The sequence below is a fragment of the Nymphalis io genome, chromosome 10, assembly GCF_905147045.1.
Source record: "Nymphalis io chromosome 10, ilAglIoxx1.1, whole genome shotgun sequence".
NCBI lineage: Eukaryota > Metazoa > Arthropoda > Insecta > Lepidoptera > Nymphalidae > Nymphalis > Nymphalis io.
The window spans coordinates 5,198,620-5,215,722 of NC_065897.1; the positions used below are offsets into that span (position 1 = coordinate 5,198,620).

At 30.0% G+C, this 17,103-nt stretch overlaps 1 protein-coding gene across 1 annotated transcript in view; it reads left to right on the plus strand.

The window, feature by feature from the left end:
• Window positions 1-410: 410 nt before the first annotated feature.
• Window positions 411-17,103, plus strand: part of LOC126771287 (CUGBP Elav-like family member 1) — a 433,380-nt gene continuing 416,687 nt past the window's right edge. Inside the window, exon 1 of the mRNA XM_050491098.1 lies at window positions 411-624. The gene's annotated coding sequence lies outside the window, so the exon portion shown is untranslated. The remainder of the gene's footprint in view (window positions 625-17,103) is intronic.

Below are 17,103 nucleotides of genomic sequence, written 5' to 3' on the forward strand. Positions count from 1 at the left end.
ACGGATATTCAACTTCAACGGCAAACTGAAGGAAAAGGAACAATTTGCGAAGTTCCTCATATACATTTATTATATATTCCTTACAAATCTACTGTTTATTTACGAACATATTTTTTTTTAAATTAAATAAGATATATACTATACCGAAGTATTGAACTGTAACGTCAGTTTAAATAATAAATAAAATAGATTATTTAATAAAATTTGAAAATTTAACTGCAGTTTTTAATCATTGAACTGACCAATCGCAATGACTCATCACATAGCGAAATTCAGAAATAGATTTAACCATCGTGATCAGGAGAAAAGTAGAGACGTTTTTATGGCTATTCGTTATCCATCGATTAGATATGTTCGATGCGTTCGTTGTATATGAAAATAAATTGTTTAGTTGTGTTCGCACGGCAATGTATGTGAAACGTATGGCCAGTAGTGAGTGACTTGCGGCCAAGAGTGGTGTCCAGTGGAGTTAATAGAATCGTTTTTCCTTCTCGCTTTTCGTAGCGCAACACGTGGTTCACAAAGTTCGCGAACAATTTTGGCTGATTGTGCCCATTTTGATTTAATTAAGTGTTTGTGTGTGTGAGTGTAAATGTGTGATTAAGTGATTCTTGTTTACATCGTGTGAGTAATTCTTGTTTTATTGTAATATTCAATGGATTTTTATTGGTAGTATTTTATACGCTTAGATAACCATTTTTTTAATATATATTTTATCAATTTAATAATGTCATTAATGAGACGTACTTTTAAATATATTTATCATTACTAAATAGTTATATATAGTTACATTATATATTAAATAAAGGTATAATAAAACTATAATATATAGTTCAAAATAAAGGTATGCACACACGACTATGATTATATATTATGTTTTGTCTCTTCCTACAAACTACGACTGTAATAAGGATAGAAAAGGATGACAAATGTTATTATTTTTACAGCGTTAACATAACGCTGAATTAGGATACAAATAAATAAATGTACACTTGAAAACAGACAATTCGCGTTTAATCATTATGATGATTACAGTGTATTTTGAAAATGTTTTCTTTTTATAATAATAGTATTCTTTCGAAATTCGATTTAAGTTTTATGATTTGAGTGGCAATTGTATTAAAATAATATTCTACAAAACAAGTTCTATTCATCTATTTTATTCAACGATAAAAAAATAGTTGCATACGAGATTTTAATATTATTTACTGTAAAAGGTACAAGTGAAATTATATTAAAAAAATCACATTGATTTAGATCTTCTTCATACATCTCATTACGCGTAACTGCTATCCACTTTGCTTGCACGGATTCATTCCAACCTCTGGGGATAAAAATTATTATAAAAGTAAAAAAAAAAAAAAACAAAAAACAAATTATATCAAATCAAACGTAATATAAACATAATAAGAAGATGATATGATTACGAGGATTCTTCATCTTTCTTAAATATAGTATGACATAAATATTTTATTTTATTAAGAAATATATTATAAAATATTCAAATAACCAAAAAATATATTATAATCTTCATTAACAAACTGTGGCATTCTATTCACGAACCATTTACCGGCTGTTATATATTTTTTACATTTCATACATTTATAATAAAAATATAAATTAAATACATTCAATTATTTAATCAAATTCAGCAACAGCATTTGCAACTTAAACTTCATCATCCGTAATCTATATTTATATTATAAATGCGAATGTAACTTTGTCTGTCTATTTCGCTTTCACGGCTAAGCCACTGTGCCTATTTTGATTAAATTTGATATGAAGCCATTACCTAAAACCTGCCCTTCTACCCCCTAATTCACGTGCGAATCCGGGAGCTAAAACTAGTTACAAATAAAAGCTTACAAATTTCAATTGCATTAAGTTTATCCTGATATATTCTATCTTAATACCTCATTTCATCGAAATGAATGTAAGTAATATTGTATTCATACCCTTACAGAACTAGTTGACCTGTAAGATATCAACAATGACCCAGAGGTCAATGCATTTATACGCTATCTATTCCTCTATCGCCTTTCCTTGATCGTACATAATTATGTACGATATGTACTTATAATATATATAACTGTATTGTATAACTAGATATTCAAGACTAAAGTACTTGTATATATATATGTAGGTAAGAATTATTTTATTATATTTTATTATTCAAATATAATTTAGAAATAATACAATATAAGGCATGATCTATAATAACAGGCCATATTTGTCCCACTACTGGTCAAATGTGATACTTACAGACTTCTTGAAGACATTTAGCTTCACTGCGGTGCTTGTTGAGATTTGAACCTGCGACCATCGCTTTAGATTGACATGATTTATCCCTTTATTTTTTGTCATTCACATATGCAATACTTATACTGCGTGGTTTAAAGGGTGAGTGAGCTAGTGTAACTACAGGCACAAGAGACATAACATCTTCTCTTCCAAGGTTGGTGGCACATTGGCGATGTAAGGAATGGTTAATATTTCTTAGATCGCCAATATCTATGGGTGACCACTTAACATTATTTGTCCGTCCAATATAAAAAACATCGTGTTTGCTAATGTAAAAAAATGTTTATGTATATAAAAGCTTATAAACAACCAGCTTCCACCCGCGGTTTCACCTGCGGTTGAGGGGGGATATTATGGATACCATCATTTTAGCGATTGGCCTTCTGTTAGAATTATAAATGTTAAATGTAAATATATATTATATTGTTAAGCGAATAACGTCACTTCATACACTGCAATCTATTATATGCAGTATTATAAGATTATTTTTAGCAATACTCCAATACTTTTTTTTTAAATCGAGGTGTTCGGGTTATTGAAGCGTGTAACAAACTGTGACTTTAAATTGAGGTAAATTTTTTCGAGCCTTGCTTAATAAAGTTAAAAATTACATAGATTATGTCTTATAATACTTATTTATAAATATATATTTTTTAGTTTAAAATAATCATTTTTATGTAAATAACATTTATTTTACAAATAATTTTAAATAGGAAAATTTAGGTATACATCTAAAATCTTGATAATACTCGGAAGTTGCCTTATTCGTTAATAAAACTGATGGAATTTCGGAGTTAGGCTTCTAATATGAGAGAAAAAACTCTGTAATGAAAAATTATTAGCGGAGAATATTGATTTTTTAATTTTAATATGATTACTAAATTCACCCAGTGTTATGAGACGATAACCTGATTACACTGAAGACGGACCCACCACCAACGTAAAACAGTAGGACCCACGGCCTTACGAACTCATCAATGAAGTTAAATTTCTGTTAAATACTTAAGCCGCCTCCGTCAACTTCCTAACTCCAAAATGCCACTGAAAACTTTTCTATAGAAATATCCGATAATATTTTATTAGCCTGAGAACCAAGAGCCCTTATGTACTGGCTACAATATCATCAAGGCAGTGTCTATGGTAAAATTAAATTCTGTATGTTGGTAAAAACTGGAAATATTATAATATACAAAGTCTACACACTATCGTAAGCAGCAAGCGAACTATAAAAGTAATATTAAAATATATTTTATGACAAAAAAATACAGTTCCATTACAATTAATTCAAAGGGAATACTGACGATGGCCTTAATTCATAATAATATTGTATTTATTTACCTTTGAACCGGAACACAACAGTACGTATTACTGCTTGGTGGTAAAATATGTGATGAGCGGATGGTGAGTGAATTATACCAACCCAAACGAACTAACACAAAGCTCGACTACCAAACTTTAAATATAATAATTATTATACATAACGTTTCCTTGTATGGTAATATTTTTATGTTATTAGCGTATTTTCATAAAATTATTATTACTATAATAACCGGGTTTCAATGTACAAAAAATATATGCGAAAAATGTGATTTAACAATAATAACCTTTACCTACCACAAGATTACCAGTCGAAAGAAATTGGAAACTTGACAAAAAAAAAGTAAAATAAATTAGACTGAAACATATTGTTCTGTCGTCTCTTGATTTGATAATAAAGTTTTAAACGAATAATGAAATGAACAATTCGAACAATGTGAATCTATAGTAAACAAGGCCATTTGCTCGAAAAATATTGTACTTAGTCGAAAGAAAATATACGTCATTGAGCAAGTATTACAGCGCTGTTTTGTCGATTTTTATATTTCTTCTTGTTATAATTTTATAAATAAAAATTAAACTTTCAAACATAGTTTATACTGTAGTTTAGCGGCTATGTCTTCTTCACTCATAAGTCAAACCGATAATAACAGAAAGGTCAAAATCATTATTCATCTAAACAGCAACGTTTATAAGTAAGCCCGAAAATGTATACGTAATATACATTTTTTTACAAAACATTATTACATGACCCGAATCATATTGACATGACTTTATCCTTATAGAGTTTATTATAATATTTCGTATGAATAAAAATATTTTAATCTACCATGTTAGAACCATTTGAAAGATTAATATAGCTAAAGAAAATATTTTATTGTTTTTTGTACTTTCAAAAGTTTGAAAATATAATACGATTCCAATGATATTTGCATATATTATGATATTAATATTGCTATAATTTCTTGCTAATTTAATTACATTAAATTAATTACAAGATTTAATATAGTGATTTTTATGATAAACAAAATCTTACGAGTTAATTTATTAATATATGAATAATGTACAAACAGACGATGATATTTTAATATTTTTTTAGTTTTAGTAAATATTGCTAATTGAAATGAAAATAAATTGAAGTTATAATCGATAATATTTAATACATAAACATTTAAAAAAACTCGTAAGATTAATAAAGATATATGATACTACAAATAAAAAAGCGTCAATGTAATTTTTTACGTAAATATCAATTTTATCGTAAACGATTTCGTGAATATTCGCTGCAAGGAGAAAATAAAATACGAAAACGTAGGCGTGACCTCCAAATTATAATTATAGCACTCTTGCAACAGTCCGCCGGTGCAAGAATCTGAACTCTGTCACTAACGGATAGATTATAAAATGAATCCAAAATAAAAATGGCACAAACCCATAAAATATTTCAGGTGGGTATTAAATTACTTTAACGTTCTTCCTGTTTGCGAGTGGATATATATTAAGTGAGTTATAGAGTTAATACTGAGTTCTTTTTTGTCCATTTAGTTCAAGCACTATAATTTAGTAATAATTACTGTCTGTTTAGTTAAAAATATTTTTAAGAATTACGTTAAAAGGTTTTTTTTTTTTAATTAAGATGATTTCTATTTATAAAATATACAAGTTAAATTTATTTATCACCTGTCTACCTTAGATATAAAATAAATATTTAAAATTGTTGATATATGTCACAGACTAATATCATTCACCAAAGCTGTATCATAAATAATTGACATTCCACAAAATTCACCTTATTTACACATATATAAATTCATTAACAGCGAATTCAAATATAACACGTACAAACACATAAAATGAGAATCACAGTAGCATTTCTTTCTAGCTCAAAATAGTCGTTTTAATTTTAATAGAAAAACACATTTTTTATAGAAACATGTGAGAGTTTGTCCCACTGCTGGGCTAAGGCTTCCTCTCCTTTTTGAGGAAAAGGTTTTGGAGCTTATTCCACCACGCTGCTCTAATGCGGGTTGGTGGAATGAAATAACGCGCGCGCAACGCAGCGCTTTTGACATGTGTCAAAATTTTGGTGAAATTAGACACATGTAGGATTCCTCATGATGTTTTCCTGCACCGTCAAGCACGAGATGAATTATAAACACAAATTAAGCACATAAAAATTCAGTGGCGCTTGGCCGGGCTGAACCCACGATCATCGGTTAAGATTTACGCGTTCAAACCTCTAAGCCATCTCGGCTTTATAGAAAACATAATATTATTTAATTTTGTTGGAAAGAATAATGATACCTTTTTCTTTTAGCTATGAATACAATATATATATATATAATATTATTGAATACTGTATTTTTCAAATTTGTGTTACATAAATGGTTGACAAAAATACCGTGAATTCATTGAATTTGAAGATTATTTTGTATTATTATACAGCTGAATTTAACTGCGGAATTCTAGGAAGAAATTTTATAAGATATCAGAAAATTTATTGAAAATTCTCAGTTATATGTAATATTGGCATTAAAAATATTTAAATATAAATTTTTAAATATTTTATACATGGGTTATGTATACATATTTCAATTGTTCGACGTGTTCCATAATCATTATCAACCTACATCTGAATTCTGTTTTGAAAGTTAACCGTATTCAGTATCACAAATCCATTTTTCCTATTTAAATTTCTCGTTATTTCTTTTACTTTATATTTTATTAAAAAAAACCACAATGTAAGATCAATCAAACAATTATTGTGATATAGCGCCAATAATTTACGGCCTTATTTATTAACATTACTTAGCAGTTGTTAGTTAAACACTGATTTTGTCCTTTCTATCATTATCGATTTGACTTTCGAAAGAAGAAGACATAGAATTGTTTAAACAAAGTTTATAAGTAAGCCCGTTATTGTTTAGTTAACTCTGATTGCTTTCAATATGAATGTTTTCAATAGTACTAAAAATCATAATATTCATTATCATCATTATTTAGCCAAACTTTGTTCAGTGCTATGCTTAAACCTGCTAATTTTGGAACCCATGTTGTTCTTTTCCGGTTAATCTCATTTTTGATTTGATGGCCAATGGATTGCATGCCTTTAGATACTAATAAAATACTTTTCAATATAATAAACCAACAGTCCAAAAAATTTTGATTAAAAAACGTCAATCGTAACTGATGTAAAGGGTTCAAATCCGGCTAGGCACAATTCATGTGCATGAGTTTATAATTCCCCGAAGAAAGGTCATCCTTACCAATGAAATATTTATAGGTTGTTACAAACATACAAAATTTTTACTCAATAAATATACTGTTTAAAGATGATTTACGTTTACTATTTAGTAGTAGCGACGATAAATGAGGCAGTGCTTCGAAAATTTACACTTTCACGGCCATTTTCATTTGTAAGCAATTTTTCCTCAGTAATGTGTTATTAATGAGAAGTCAAGATATTTGGGTTTTTAATATTAATTTTAAAATTTAAAACATTATATAAATTATATATTCTGTATGTAAGTAAACAGAAAGAACGGACGATATAAATTGACGTAATAATTTCAATATTCGTCTTTTGAGCAATTTCAGTGTCAATATTTCTTCCCTTATTTCGCATACTATATCGATATTAATCGTATGCACATAAATATTATATTACAATTGAAAATAGCAGTGTTATTTGCTTGTAACCCGCAATCTACAGTTCAGATCAACATTGGTAAAGAAAATATTAGTGGTGTAATATGACGTACGTAGACTGGTTTATTTAGAAAAAGTACGAATTAAATGGTATATTAATAATGTACGAAGTTGATAAAAGCTAAATTTTAATAAAGCTTACATATTGAAAACCGTTGTAGTTAATAAATACATATATATTATTTAAATGTAGTTCATAATTGTCAGCAACAAACATCTAATAGGTAATTTTTTATTAGAATAATGAAAATGAAGCTAACGAAGAAGAAGGAATAAAATGAAATGCACAAAGAATAAATATGTAGAGCGTTTCAAAGTGGTCAAAATTCGTCCATAATCATTATTGAGATTATGAATTTGCATATACTGATAGCAAAAAAATTTACTCATGTTTATATTTTTTGTTATTCTTAACACTAAAGCTTGTAAATAGCTACAAAACAAAAAAAATCGGTTGACAATGTTCTTGTCTAGAAAAATGTACTGAAATATTTTATCTGCTCAAGAATTAAATAAGATCAATTCAAATATTTATTTTAGTCATTCAAATTTATTTTATTAATTTAAATTAGTTTCCGAAGCACATTATTGTTTCACTAAATACGTTAGAAGCAACAATTTTCTATGCACCGTGCCACCCGTGAAATTCGGTTAAGTTTGTATTTTGGATGAACTCCAAAACAATTAGTACAGTGTAGTACGTACTCGAGCGATGGCGGAATTGAGATACGTTGCAAACGATATTAGGATCTATATATTATAATGGCCTTTTCGATTTTCCGGATTATAGCGGCACCGTGAATTTGGCTAATCATACTCATATAAATTATGAAGTGGAAAGTCGTGTTCATTTGTTTTTTGTTGAGTATTACGGAATAAGCTATTTAAGTCTTATAACACAGATCACTATTTCCATATAGTTTGTGTTCAAGGACAGCATGCATACAAAAGTACGTTTAATTTTATGTTATATGTATCTAAATTATAGATGCGAAAATCATTACTTTTTCTCTATAAATATTATCCATTTATTTATATAACAATTTTGACAAAAAAAATCCAGACAACAACAAAAGAAATTTTGTCTGGGTTCTGAAATTATTTATATTTACGTTACATTCGAAACAAATTTGTAAACATAATTAATTATACATACTTATATTAACTGAACACTGTCAAGTCAGTTAAAAAAATTAAATTCAATTCAATAATAGGTGAAGATATCGAAAAACATACATGGCATAATATTATACGAGAACACTAGCTTAAGGAGATTTTGTAAAGTATAAACAAGCACCTCTTACGCTGCGACGCAGGCGATTGAAACGAAGATATATTCTGCTTCATTCTTTTTTTTTTTACACACACGGCCATTTGATTCCAAATTAAGCTTATACAAAGCTTGTGCTATGGAAACCAGACAACAGATATACTACATATACTACTTTTCTTTTGTAAATACATACTTATATAGATAATCACACCCAGACTCAGGACAAACAGTCATGTTCATGTACACAAATGTCTGTCCTGGGTGGGAATCGAAACCACAACCTTCGGCGTGAAAAGGCAAGTATCTACCTAACACGCCAACCGGCTCGTCAATTCTGATGCTGACTTAGATTTCTGGCATATACTTTGAGGCTTTATAGATATACTTTTTATGGATGAAATAAATATCTATTTAAACCATTTTAATATACGGACAACTGTCTATTATTTGTATCAGGTAGGAAGTGAAAGCGTGAACTGTGTCATTTAGCTCTGTTGCTGCACACGTTCCTGACCTAAGACTACGTCAACTGCCATCCGAATTCCATTCTATGCTTTGCATCATCACATGCGCCTTAGCATACGTTAAGTTTTAATCAGTTGTAAAGATTTTTTTGGTTGGCTTAATATGAATAGTTTTAGTAAATAACGTAAATTTTAAGATTAGTGATAGCTTTGATTATGTTTTACTTTTTTGATTTTTATTTATTCTATTATTCCTAAACAAAACATGTAGTTATCTATAAAATAAAAAAATAAATAAAATAAATAAATAAATAAAAAAAATAAATAAAAATAAAATAAATAAAACCTAAGCTAACGCTTAACCTTGCTAAGCGTATTTAATCAGTAATATTTGGACTTAAAAGATTACGGATCGTTAAAATACAAGTAGTACAATAGATGAAATAACAAATATATTACAATAAAGTTATATTTTGTAATTTATTTAAAATTAATTCAAAATCCTCATATCGAATACTAAACTGTTAATAGGAAATTTCTAAATTAAATTATTAGTTGGCGTCGTGAAAAGAGATAGCGAACTAATTGTAAGAATAAGATATACATAATACAAACATACATGTTTTAATCAGAATGTCATGGCAAAATGCCAACAACATGCTTGAAAGGCGACAATTTAGGATTCTTTCTTTAATATCTCTATTTATTTTTACATTGATAACACCATTATTAAATCAGAATACTTGACAAACGGTAATATTTGGACTTAAAAGATTACGGATCGTTAAAATACAAGTAGTACAATAGATGAAATAACAAATATATTTACGATTTGTTATGGAACTTATTTTACTTTTTAATTTATCTAAGCTCTTATGTGCTAAGCTTCATTTCTTAGTTCTTATATTTGATTACGTGGATATTATACTAATATGCACAGCGGACCTATGATGAACATTTGAATAAATATTCGAATGCCAGGTTGGACATACAACAATAACAACAATAGAAAGATACTCTTAAAGGTTATCCTGCTTCATGTCAAAGTGCCTTCAGCAGTGCTACTCTGTAAGAACTACACTTCATTATATATACACATTCACGGAGAATGTTGTCCGACTTATTAATAGTGATGATACTATTTTGATGCGTGAATTCTTAAAATTATTATGGTCAGTGTCACATAATAATTTTCGTACATTTCATGACCTTTATCAGCTATGAGTTTCGAGTTGGGATTACTAGCTGTTGCATTATATAAAATATTCTAACATAGGGAATAAAAAAATTGTAAATGTTTTTTATTAGCATGTCATATTTTATGGGCGTCACGGTAGGATGCGCAAGCGATTGCGTCACCGTAGCATGCGAAAGCGCTCCCGTGGCGCCCTTCGTTAAGATGGAAAAGGTACCGCTGGTTTTTTAGTGGGTATTCCGATGTTCGGGGCGCACTCGATGCCTTGGACATCGGCGAGCAACACATACCCCCCGCCCCCCCACTGTTTCCGTGGGGGAAAAGCGTAATGTGTTTTTCCAGCGTTAAAAAAAAGGATGCGCAAGCGATCCCGTGTCGCAAAAAAAGCATGTCGTATTTGTGTACATACTTACATTACACACTAGCTAATTGTCTCGACTTCACACGGGTAGATAAGCAGAAATATGTATTTTGAATAGGATTTATGTAAAATCCGTTCTTAGTGAGCGTCTACTTCGGGGAAGGTGTAACTGTGACGATTTTCAAGCCATGGAGTGTATAGCTTAGGAGGTCTCGTGATGAGTGCTATTTCGCTTATATAGATAGTTAAATAGCTAAATTGGATCTCAGTTATTTTTAAAAAGCAGATAAAAATATTTAGAAACGACCGAGTGATATTTAAGGTCATTATGATGCCTATCTTAACATAATAGACTCAGATACTGGTCTTGTTCTTTGAAGTTTCAGTTAAAATTACTTGGCATCGACTAATTGTGTCTGTTTTCTCGTTGTTCACAATTTAAATATTTTTTGATTTTTCTACAGATAAAAGTTTTTCTTAGAAAGCATAAAAAATTCAGGAATATGGTGAGTGTTTTTTTATTATTATAATAATGGTAAGACTATTTTGCTATTATCTAAAATAGGTAAAGAAGTATCTATAAAGCGTCTATCCGTCAGATGAAGTTTTGATTTTATTATAATATTACATGTATACTATTTGGAAAAAAGTAGAGATGGCTTAGTGGTTAGAACACGTGAGTCTTAACTGATAGTCGTGGGTTCAAATTCGGGAAACTACCACAGAATTTTTATGTGCTTAATTTGTATTTATATTTCATCTCGTGCTTGAAGGTGAAGGAAAATATCGTAAGGAAACCTTCATGTGTCTAAATTCACTGAAGTTCTGCCACATGTGTATTCCACCAACCCCCATTGGAGCAGCGGGGTGGAATAAGCTCCAAAGCTTCTTCTCAAAAAAAGGTGAGGAGGCCTTAGTGCAGCAGTGGAACATTCACAGGCTGCTATTTACTAGATAATATTTGGTGAGGCAAAAGTAGAAGCACTGCTAGTAATTATTGATGTTACAGTGACCTGTCTTGAAAAAAAAACTAAACATTAGAATGATTTGAATGCTTTTTGGTAACATTTTAAGCACACGCTGTTATTGAAGTAATGGATTGTTACATGACGTCATACAACATAAGCAGTTAACCATGGATTTGGACCCAAGAGTCCGTGATGTGCGGCCTTTTATCTGGCCACCAGGCAAACCAACGTCGCAGTAAATCGATTTTATTTAAATTATATGGCAGATCAAAACAATCTAGGAACAATCTTAATATTATTATTTAAACAGGTGGTATTTATATGGAAAATACACCATTCATTTAAATAACCAAATTTCACTAAAAATGATTGAAATATGAACTAATTTAACATTTATTTGCATACATTGGGTATTTAACGTTAAGCCCCATCCCTATGTGTAAATATTTAACGCGCAAAATAATCCTAACGCTTATCACTCAACTCAAATCCTGATATCCACTGGAAAGCGATATGTAGCTATTTTTATTAGATAGATTTTTAATTTTAATTTAAAACTGGCATACCAAAACCTAAACATTGATACCAAAGAGCAACAAACGGACCACCTAGTGGTTAATAGTCACCATCGCCCATAGACGTTAGCAATGAGTAGAAGAAAGATATTTTGACCATTACTTACATCGTCAATACGCCAGCAACCTTTGTAACTAAAACTGTATATCCCTTATGCCCGTATTGCCTCCCTGACCGTTCAAATTAGAACACATCAATACTAAGTATAGCTGTACGGTGGTAGAATATATTATGATGTGTGGGTGGTACCTACCCAAACGGAATCGCACAAAGCCCGTCGGACTCACACAAAGTAAATAAAATTTATTACAAACTAAAAGAGAACTCAATTATGTTTTTAATGTTGTTTTATATGAACTACAAAACTGTCTGCAGTCGGTGCCAAGCCCTTAAGGATTTTTAAACTTTTTTCGTAATATTCGTACCAGGTTACGCTACTAAGCTATCATCATTATTATTCAATAGTGTTATTTTGTAAGTATATTTAATTGTAATTCCATTTCATTATTCATAAATTACATAGTTTATATTAATATGCAACAGTGTTGTGCATTCTTTTTTATTTGGCACCGATTGCAGACAGTTTTATAGTAATAAATATGGTTTTTTATAACTCATACTAATCATCAATTTTACTATTAAATATTTTAATACAATTAAATAAGAGTTAAAACAAATATGTGTGATGATAATTAGCGTCAACGTTGACGCTCCTAATCAGATACCTGTTTCTCCGATCCTTACTAATAATAATTATCTCTCTACCGATGAAGCATGTATACGATTGCTTTTTTATAATATTGGAAGATGGACGAGCAAATGGGTGACCTGATGGTAAGTGGTCACCAACGACCATAGACATTAGGGTAATAAGAAATATTAACCATCACTTACATCACCAATGCGCCACCAACCTTGGGAACTTTTGACGAGCCGGTTGGTGTGGTTGGTAGATACTTGCCTTCACGCCGAAGGTTGTGGGTTCGATTCCCACCCAGGACAGTAATTTGTGTGCATGCACATTTCTGTTTGTCCTGAGTCGGGATGTAATTATTTATTTAAGTATGTATTAACAAAAGAAAAGTAGTACATGTGGTATATCAGTTGTCTGGTTTCCATAACACAAGCTTTGTACAAGCTTAATTTGGTGATGACCGTGCGTGAAAAATGTCCCAATATATTATTATTATTATTATTAACTATGATGTTATATCCCTTGTGCCTGTAATTACACTGGCTCACTCACCCTTCAAATCGGAACACAACAATACCGAGTACTGCTGTTTTGGGATAGAATATCTGATGAGTGGGTGGTACCTATACAGACGAGCTTGCACAAAGCCCTATCACCAGTAACGTTCTTCTTGTAACTGATAACTGACGTCATAGGTTCATATGTGGCACTCTTCCCTGCATTGTAGTTTTCTTGATCCATCATGTATTTGATATGTTCCTTTAAAATATAAACACAGTTCGTAAAATGGGAAAATACAATACACTATGAAACAAACACGCATATATATTAATTGTGTTGTTAGGAGTTACAATTCCTTATACTCATATTGTACATGCTGCTGGATTTTGTTATATATTTATGTATATAATTACACTGTTATCTTTAAATATTAACGCAGCATTATAAAATATGGATGTTTTTATTCTTTGAGTGATATATTAATTTCCCAGAACAGCTTACACATAACCTTAGTACCGCTTAAGCTGTCAAATAAATAATAATAATAGTCCTCCAAACTCAAGAGATATTAGCATACTGCACAGGACATATTATAGTGCACAAGTGTGTGCTCAAACACAGGTGCACTCTCTATTCCCTAACTCTCATAACCCGATGGGACGGCAATCCGACACGATCGGAAAGAGTTCAGACGCAGGACCAATAGCTTTACGTGCTTTCCGAGGCACGGGAGTATACACACTTCCAACTTCCAGACTCCAGGCTGCTACTGAAAATTTTCGATAGAAAATCTAAATAACATTTTACTGGCCCGACTTGGGATTTGAACCCAGGACCTCCGAGTCTGCCTTATCAAGTCACTTGACCAACGAGGCAGTTAAATAAATAATTGTAACATTGATTGATATTTCATTAATTACTTTTGTACTCTTTATACACACATATAAATATTAAACAAACTATATATTATTATAGCGTACTATGGCGCTTCTCAATGCTATAATAATATAGGTGTACAAGTTTTAAGTGGATTATGATTCGCCAATTTGATACGTCGTATGAAAATATAGAATAGATTATAATACGTATGACCGTGATTAATTTCCTGGCAGCTCGCCGATTTTAGTGGCTATATTGAATTGTATGTATTTACTTAGAAATAGGCTAGTGATAACTCAATGTTGTAATAATTTACATGTAATATTAGAAAAGCACAGTTAAGATAAGGAGACAGATTGACAGATTTAAAGACAGCATAATTAACAGTAATTATTTAGAAGGGAGTGTAAAATGATTTCCTGCTGTTTCGCAATGTATTTATATAATTCACGAGAACTCCTGCAAACTTCTTGAACTTTTAATGGAATGAAAGTAACCTTTTTGAGTAACTTGAGCGAATAATTTAATATAAAAAATAAAACTTCATAATTATTAGCGTTTCTTCTAAATTAACAAAGGTCGGTTTGGTGAGCATGTTTGTCATATTTTCATCGCTTCCACCCACCGTGGTAAAAGACAAATTGATTGTTTCAACATATTAGTTGTTTTGTTTTAGAATAGTATAAGTTTTGCTTAAAAACTACTATGATAAAGTTGTTTGATCATATTATAAACTAATATTGTTTCTCTTCATAATATATTTTTTATATATTTTCATCCCACTGTACAAAATATCTAAGATCAATTCAACATCAAAATTAATTATTCAATATCTTTCAGCGCCAATATCTCGTGGTTACCACTTATCAGGTGGCCCATTTGTCCGTCTGCCTACCAATTATAAAAAATAGAGATGAGAAAAGTTACCTTGAAAAGGACTAAGCAACTATAAATGCCTTGTTAAATAAATCTGCCAATAGTCAAACAGTTATATTCTCTAATAATGTATGCACAAAGATAATAGTTATATTCAGTCCAGAATTATTTATGTCAACTGAGTGCAATGGCCCGTTTGCATCTATTTTAACTAAGATATTAATTAGTGGACTCATTGTATTTGCGGGCATTTGAGTATGTTTTCTATTAAATTTATCTTTGTTACAATGCCTAGCCATATGGCTATGCGTTATGAGCTCTTAGGTTCGAAACCAGTATAAAATAAAAGTTTTTATGTGAAATTTTTTTCAGTAGCAGCTGGAAGCTAAGAAGTTGGAAATGTCTCCAAAATTATGTAGTTTTTAGGGTTCTGGATCGCTGGTTTTAAATATTCGGTAGTGTTGGTATGTCTTTCCATCTGACTATGGGAATGAAGAAAGAACTATAATAATACGATAATTGAAATAATATGTCATTCGGTTCCGATGCTTCTATGTTACCTATTGAATCCTATATAAGGCTTATATAAAGAACTACAAAAGTTTATTTTATTATTTGTTAATTGATATTGCAGCATATATGTTATCTATAGCATCATTAAAATTGATATCAATAGTGGATAACGTAATTCTAGAATAATATTTTAAATAAACTTTACTATATGAAACAATATAAATATATATTTGAAATCTAATCTAGCATTTTGTATGAAATGCAAATAGACTCGAAACATCGTTTCGAAATATTTCATCTTTCAGAATTCGAATTAAGTAACATATAGAATAGCTTTATTAATTACATACATTATAGTATTTTCTGCAATTAAATTAGTCAATTGGTATATAAATGTCTAAACCTCCGAACATTATATCTTTATTTACTACCAAAAAATAAGGAATTTTCTAAGAAACTGGTCTACACTTCTGGTGACCCAAGAGCTGGCGCATATTTAGACCAAAGGCTGAGTCTAGCGGTGCAGAGAGGCAATAGTGCCCGCGTCTTGGGTACAATGCCACAGGACAATCTTTTAGACGACGTGCTTTTGCTATAAATTTGTAATGTGTATTTTGTTTTTTTTTTTAATTTTGTATATTATAAAAATGTCTGTACATAGTTTCAATAATCAAAGTTAAATATATAAAAAAATACTACGAATGAAATTTATCTTGTATATACTAAACTTTACCTTTATAGAATAAAATCTCTTTAAAAATCTTCTTGTAAGCTAATAAAATAAATTATGAATACGAATCTAATCAAATTCTACTTTGTTTAATATACACAAAAGGCAATCATTCTAAACAGAATTACCTTTGAGCTATAAACTTAAGAGGTTTGCTATGAAAAATGAAATAAAAAATGCTTTTATGATTCCTAAGTAAAATAAATCATACCTTTAACGTTTCAACAAACAATATTTCTTTAATTTTGTAAAACTCTTTCATTTTTACTATTATATTTATATAAATAACTACGTAATTATAGATTATTACAACAACGTGAAATTCACACTTGTGAATTTCATTGTGCGGGTGAAGCAAAACGCAGCTTTTTATAAAAAACTGTTTTATTGTTAAGCTTTCTTTGAAACGCTCTGCATCTTCTGGTATTTGTTAGGTATTATAAAAACCCGTCTCCTCATTTATCAGTAATGTCATTAATATATTATTACTTGTTCTTCTAACACAATTTACGTTATGGATATACAGGGTGACTGGTTGAATACTATCGACACTCAAGGACGTGATTTTTGACGATCATATATGATTATATGTATAACTTAATTCAATTGATATGGATTTTTTCATTTTTTTTATTATATTTAGTTTTGTTATACATATATACTGTGTGATACTTGTAGCTTATAAATGAATGTAAGCTATAAATGAAATACTACTACTTTTAGTCTACAAGTCTTAAATATAAAAAT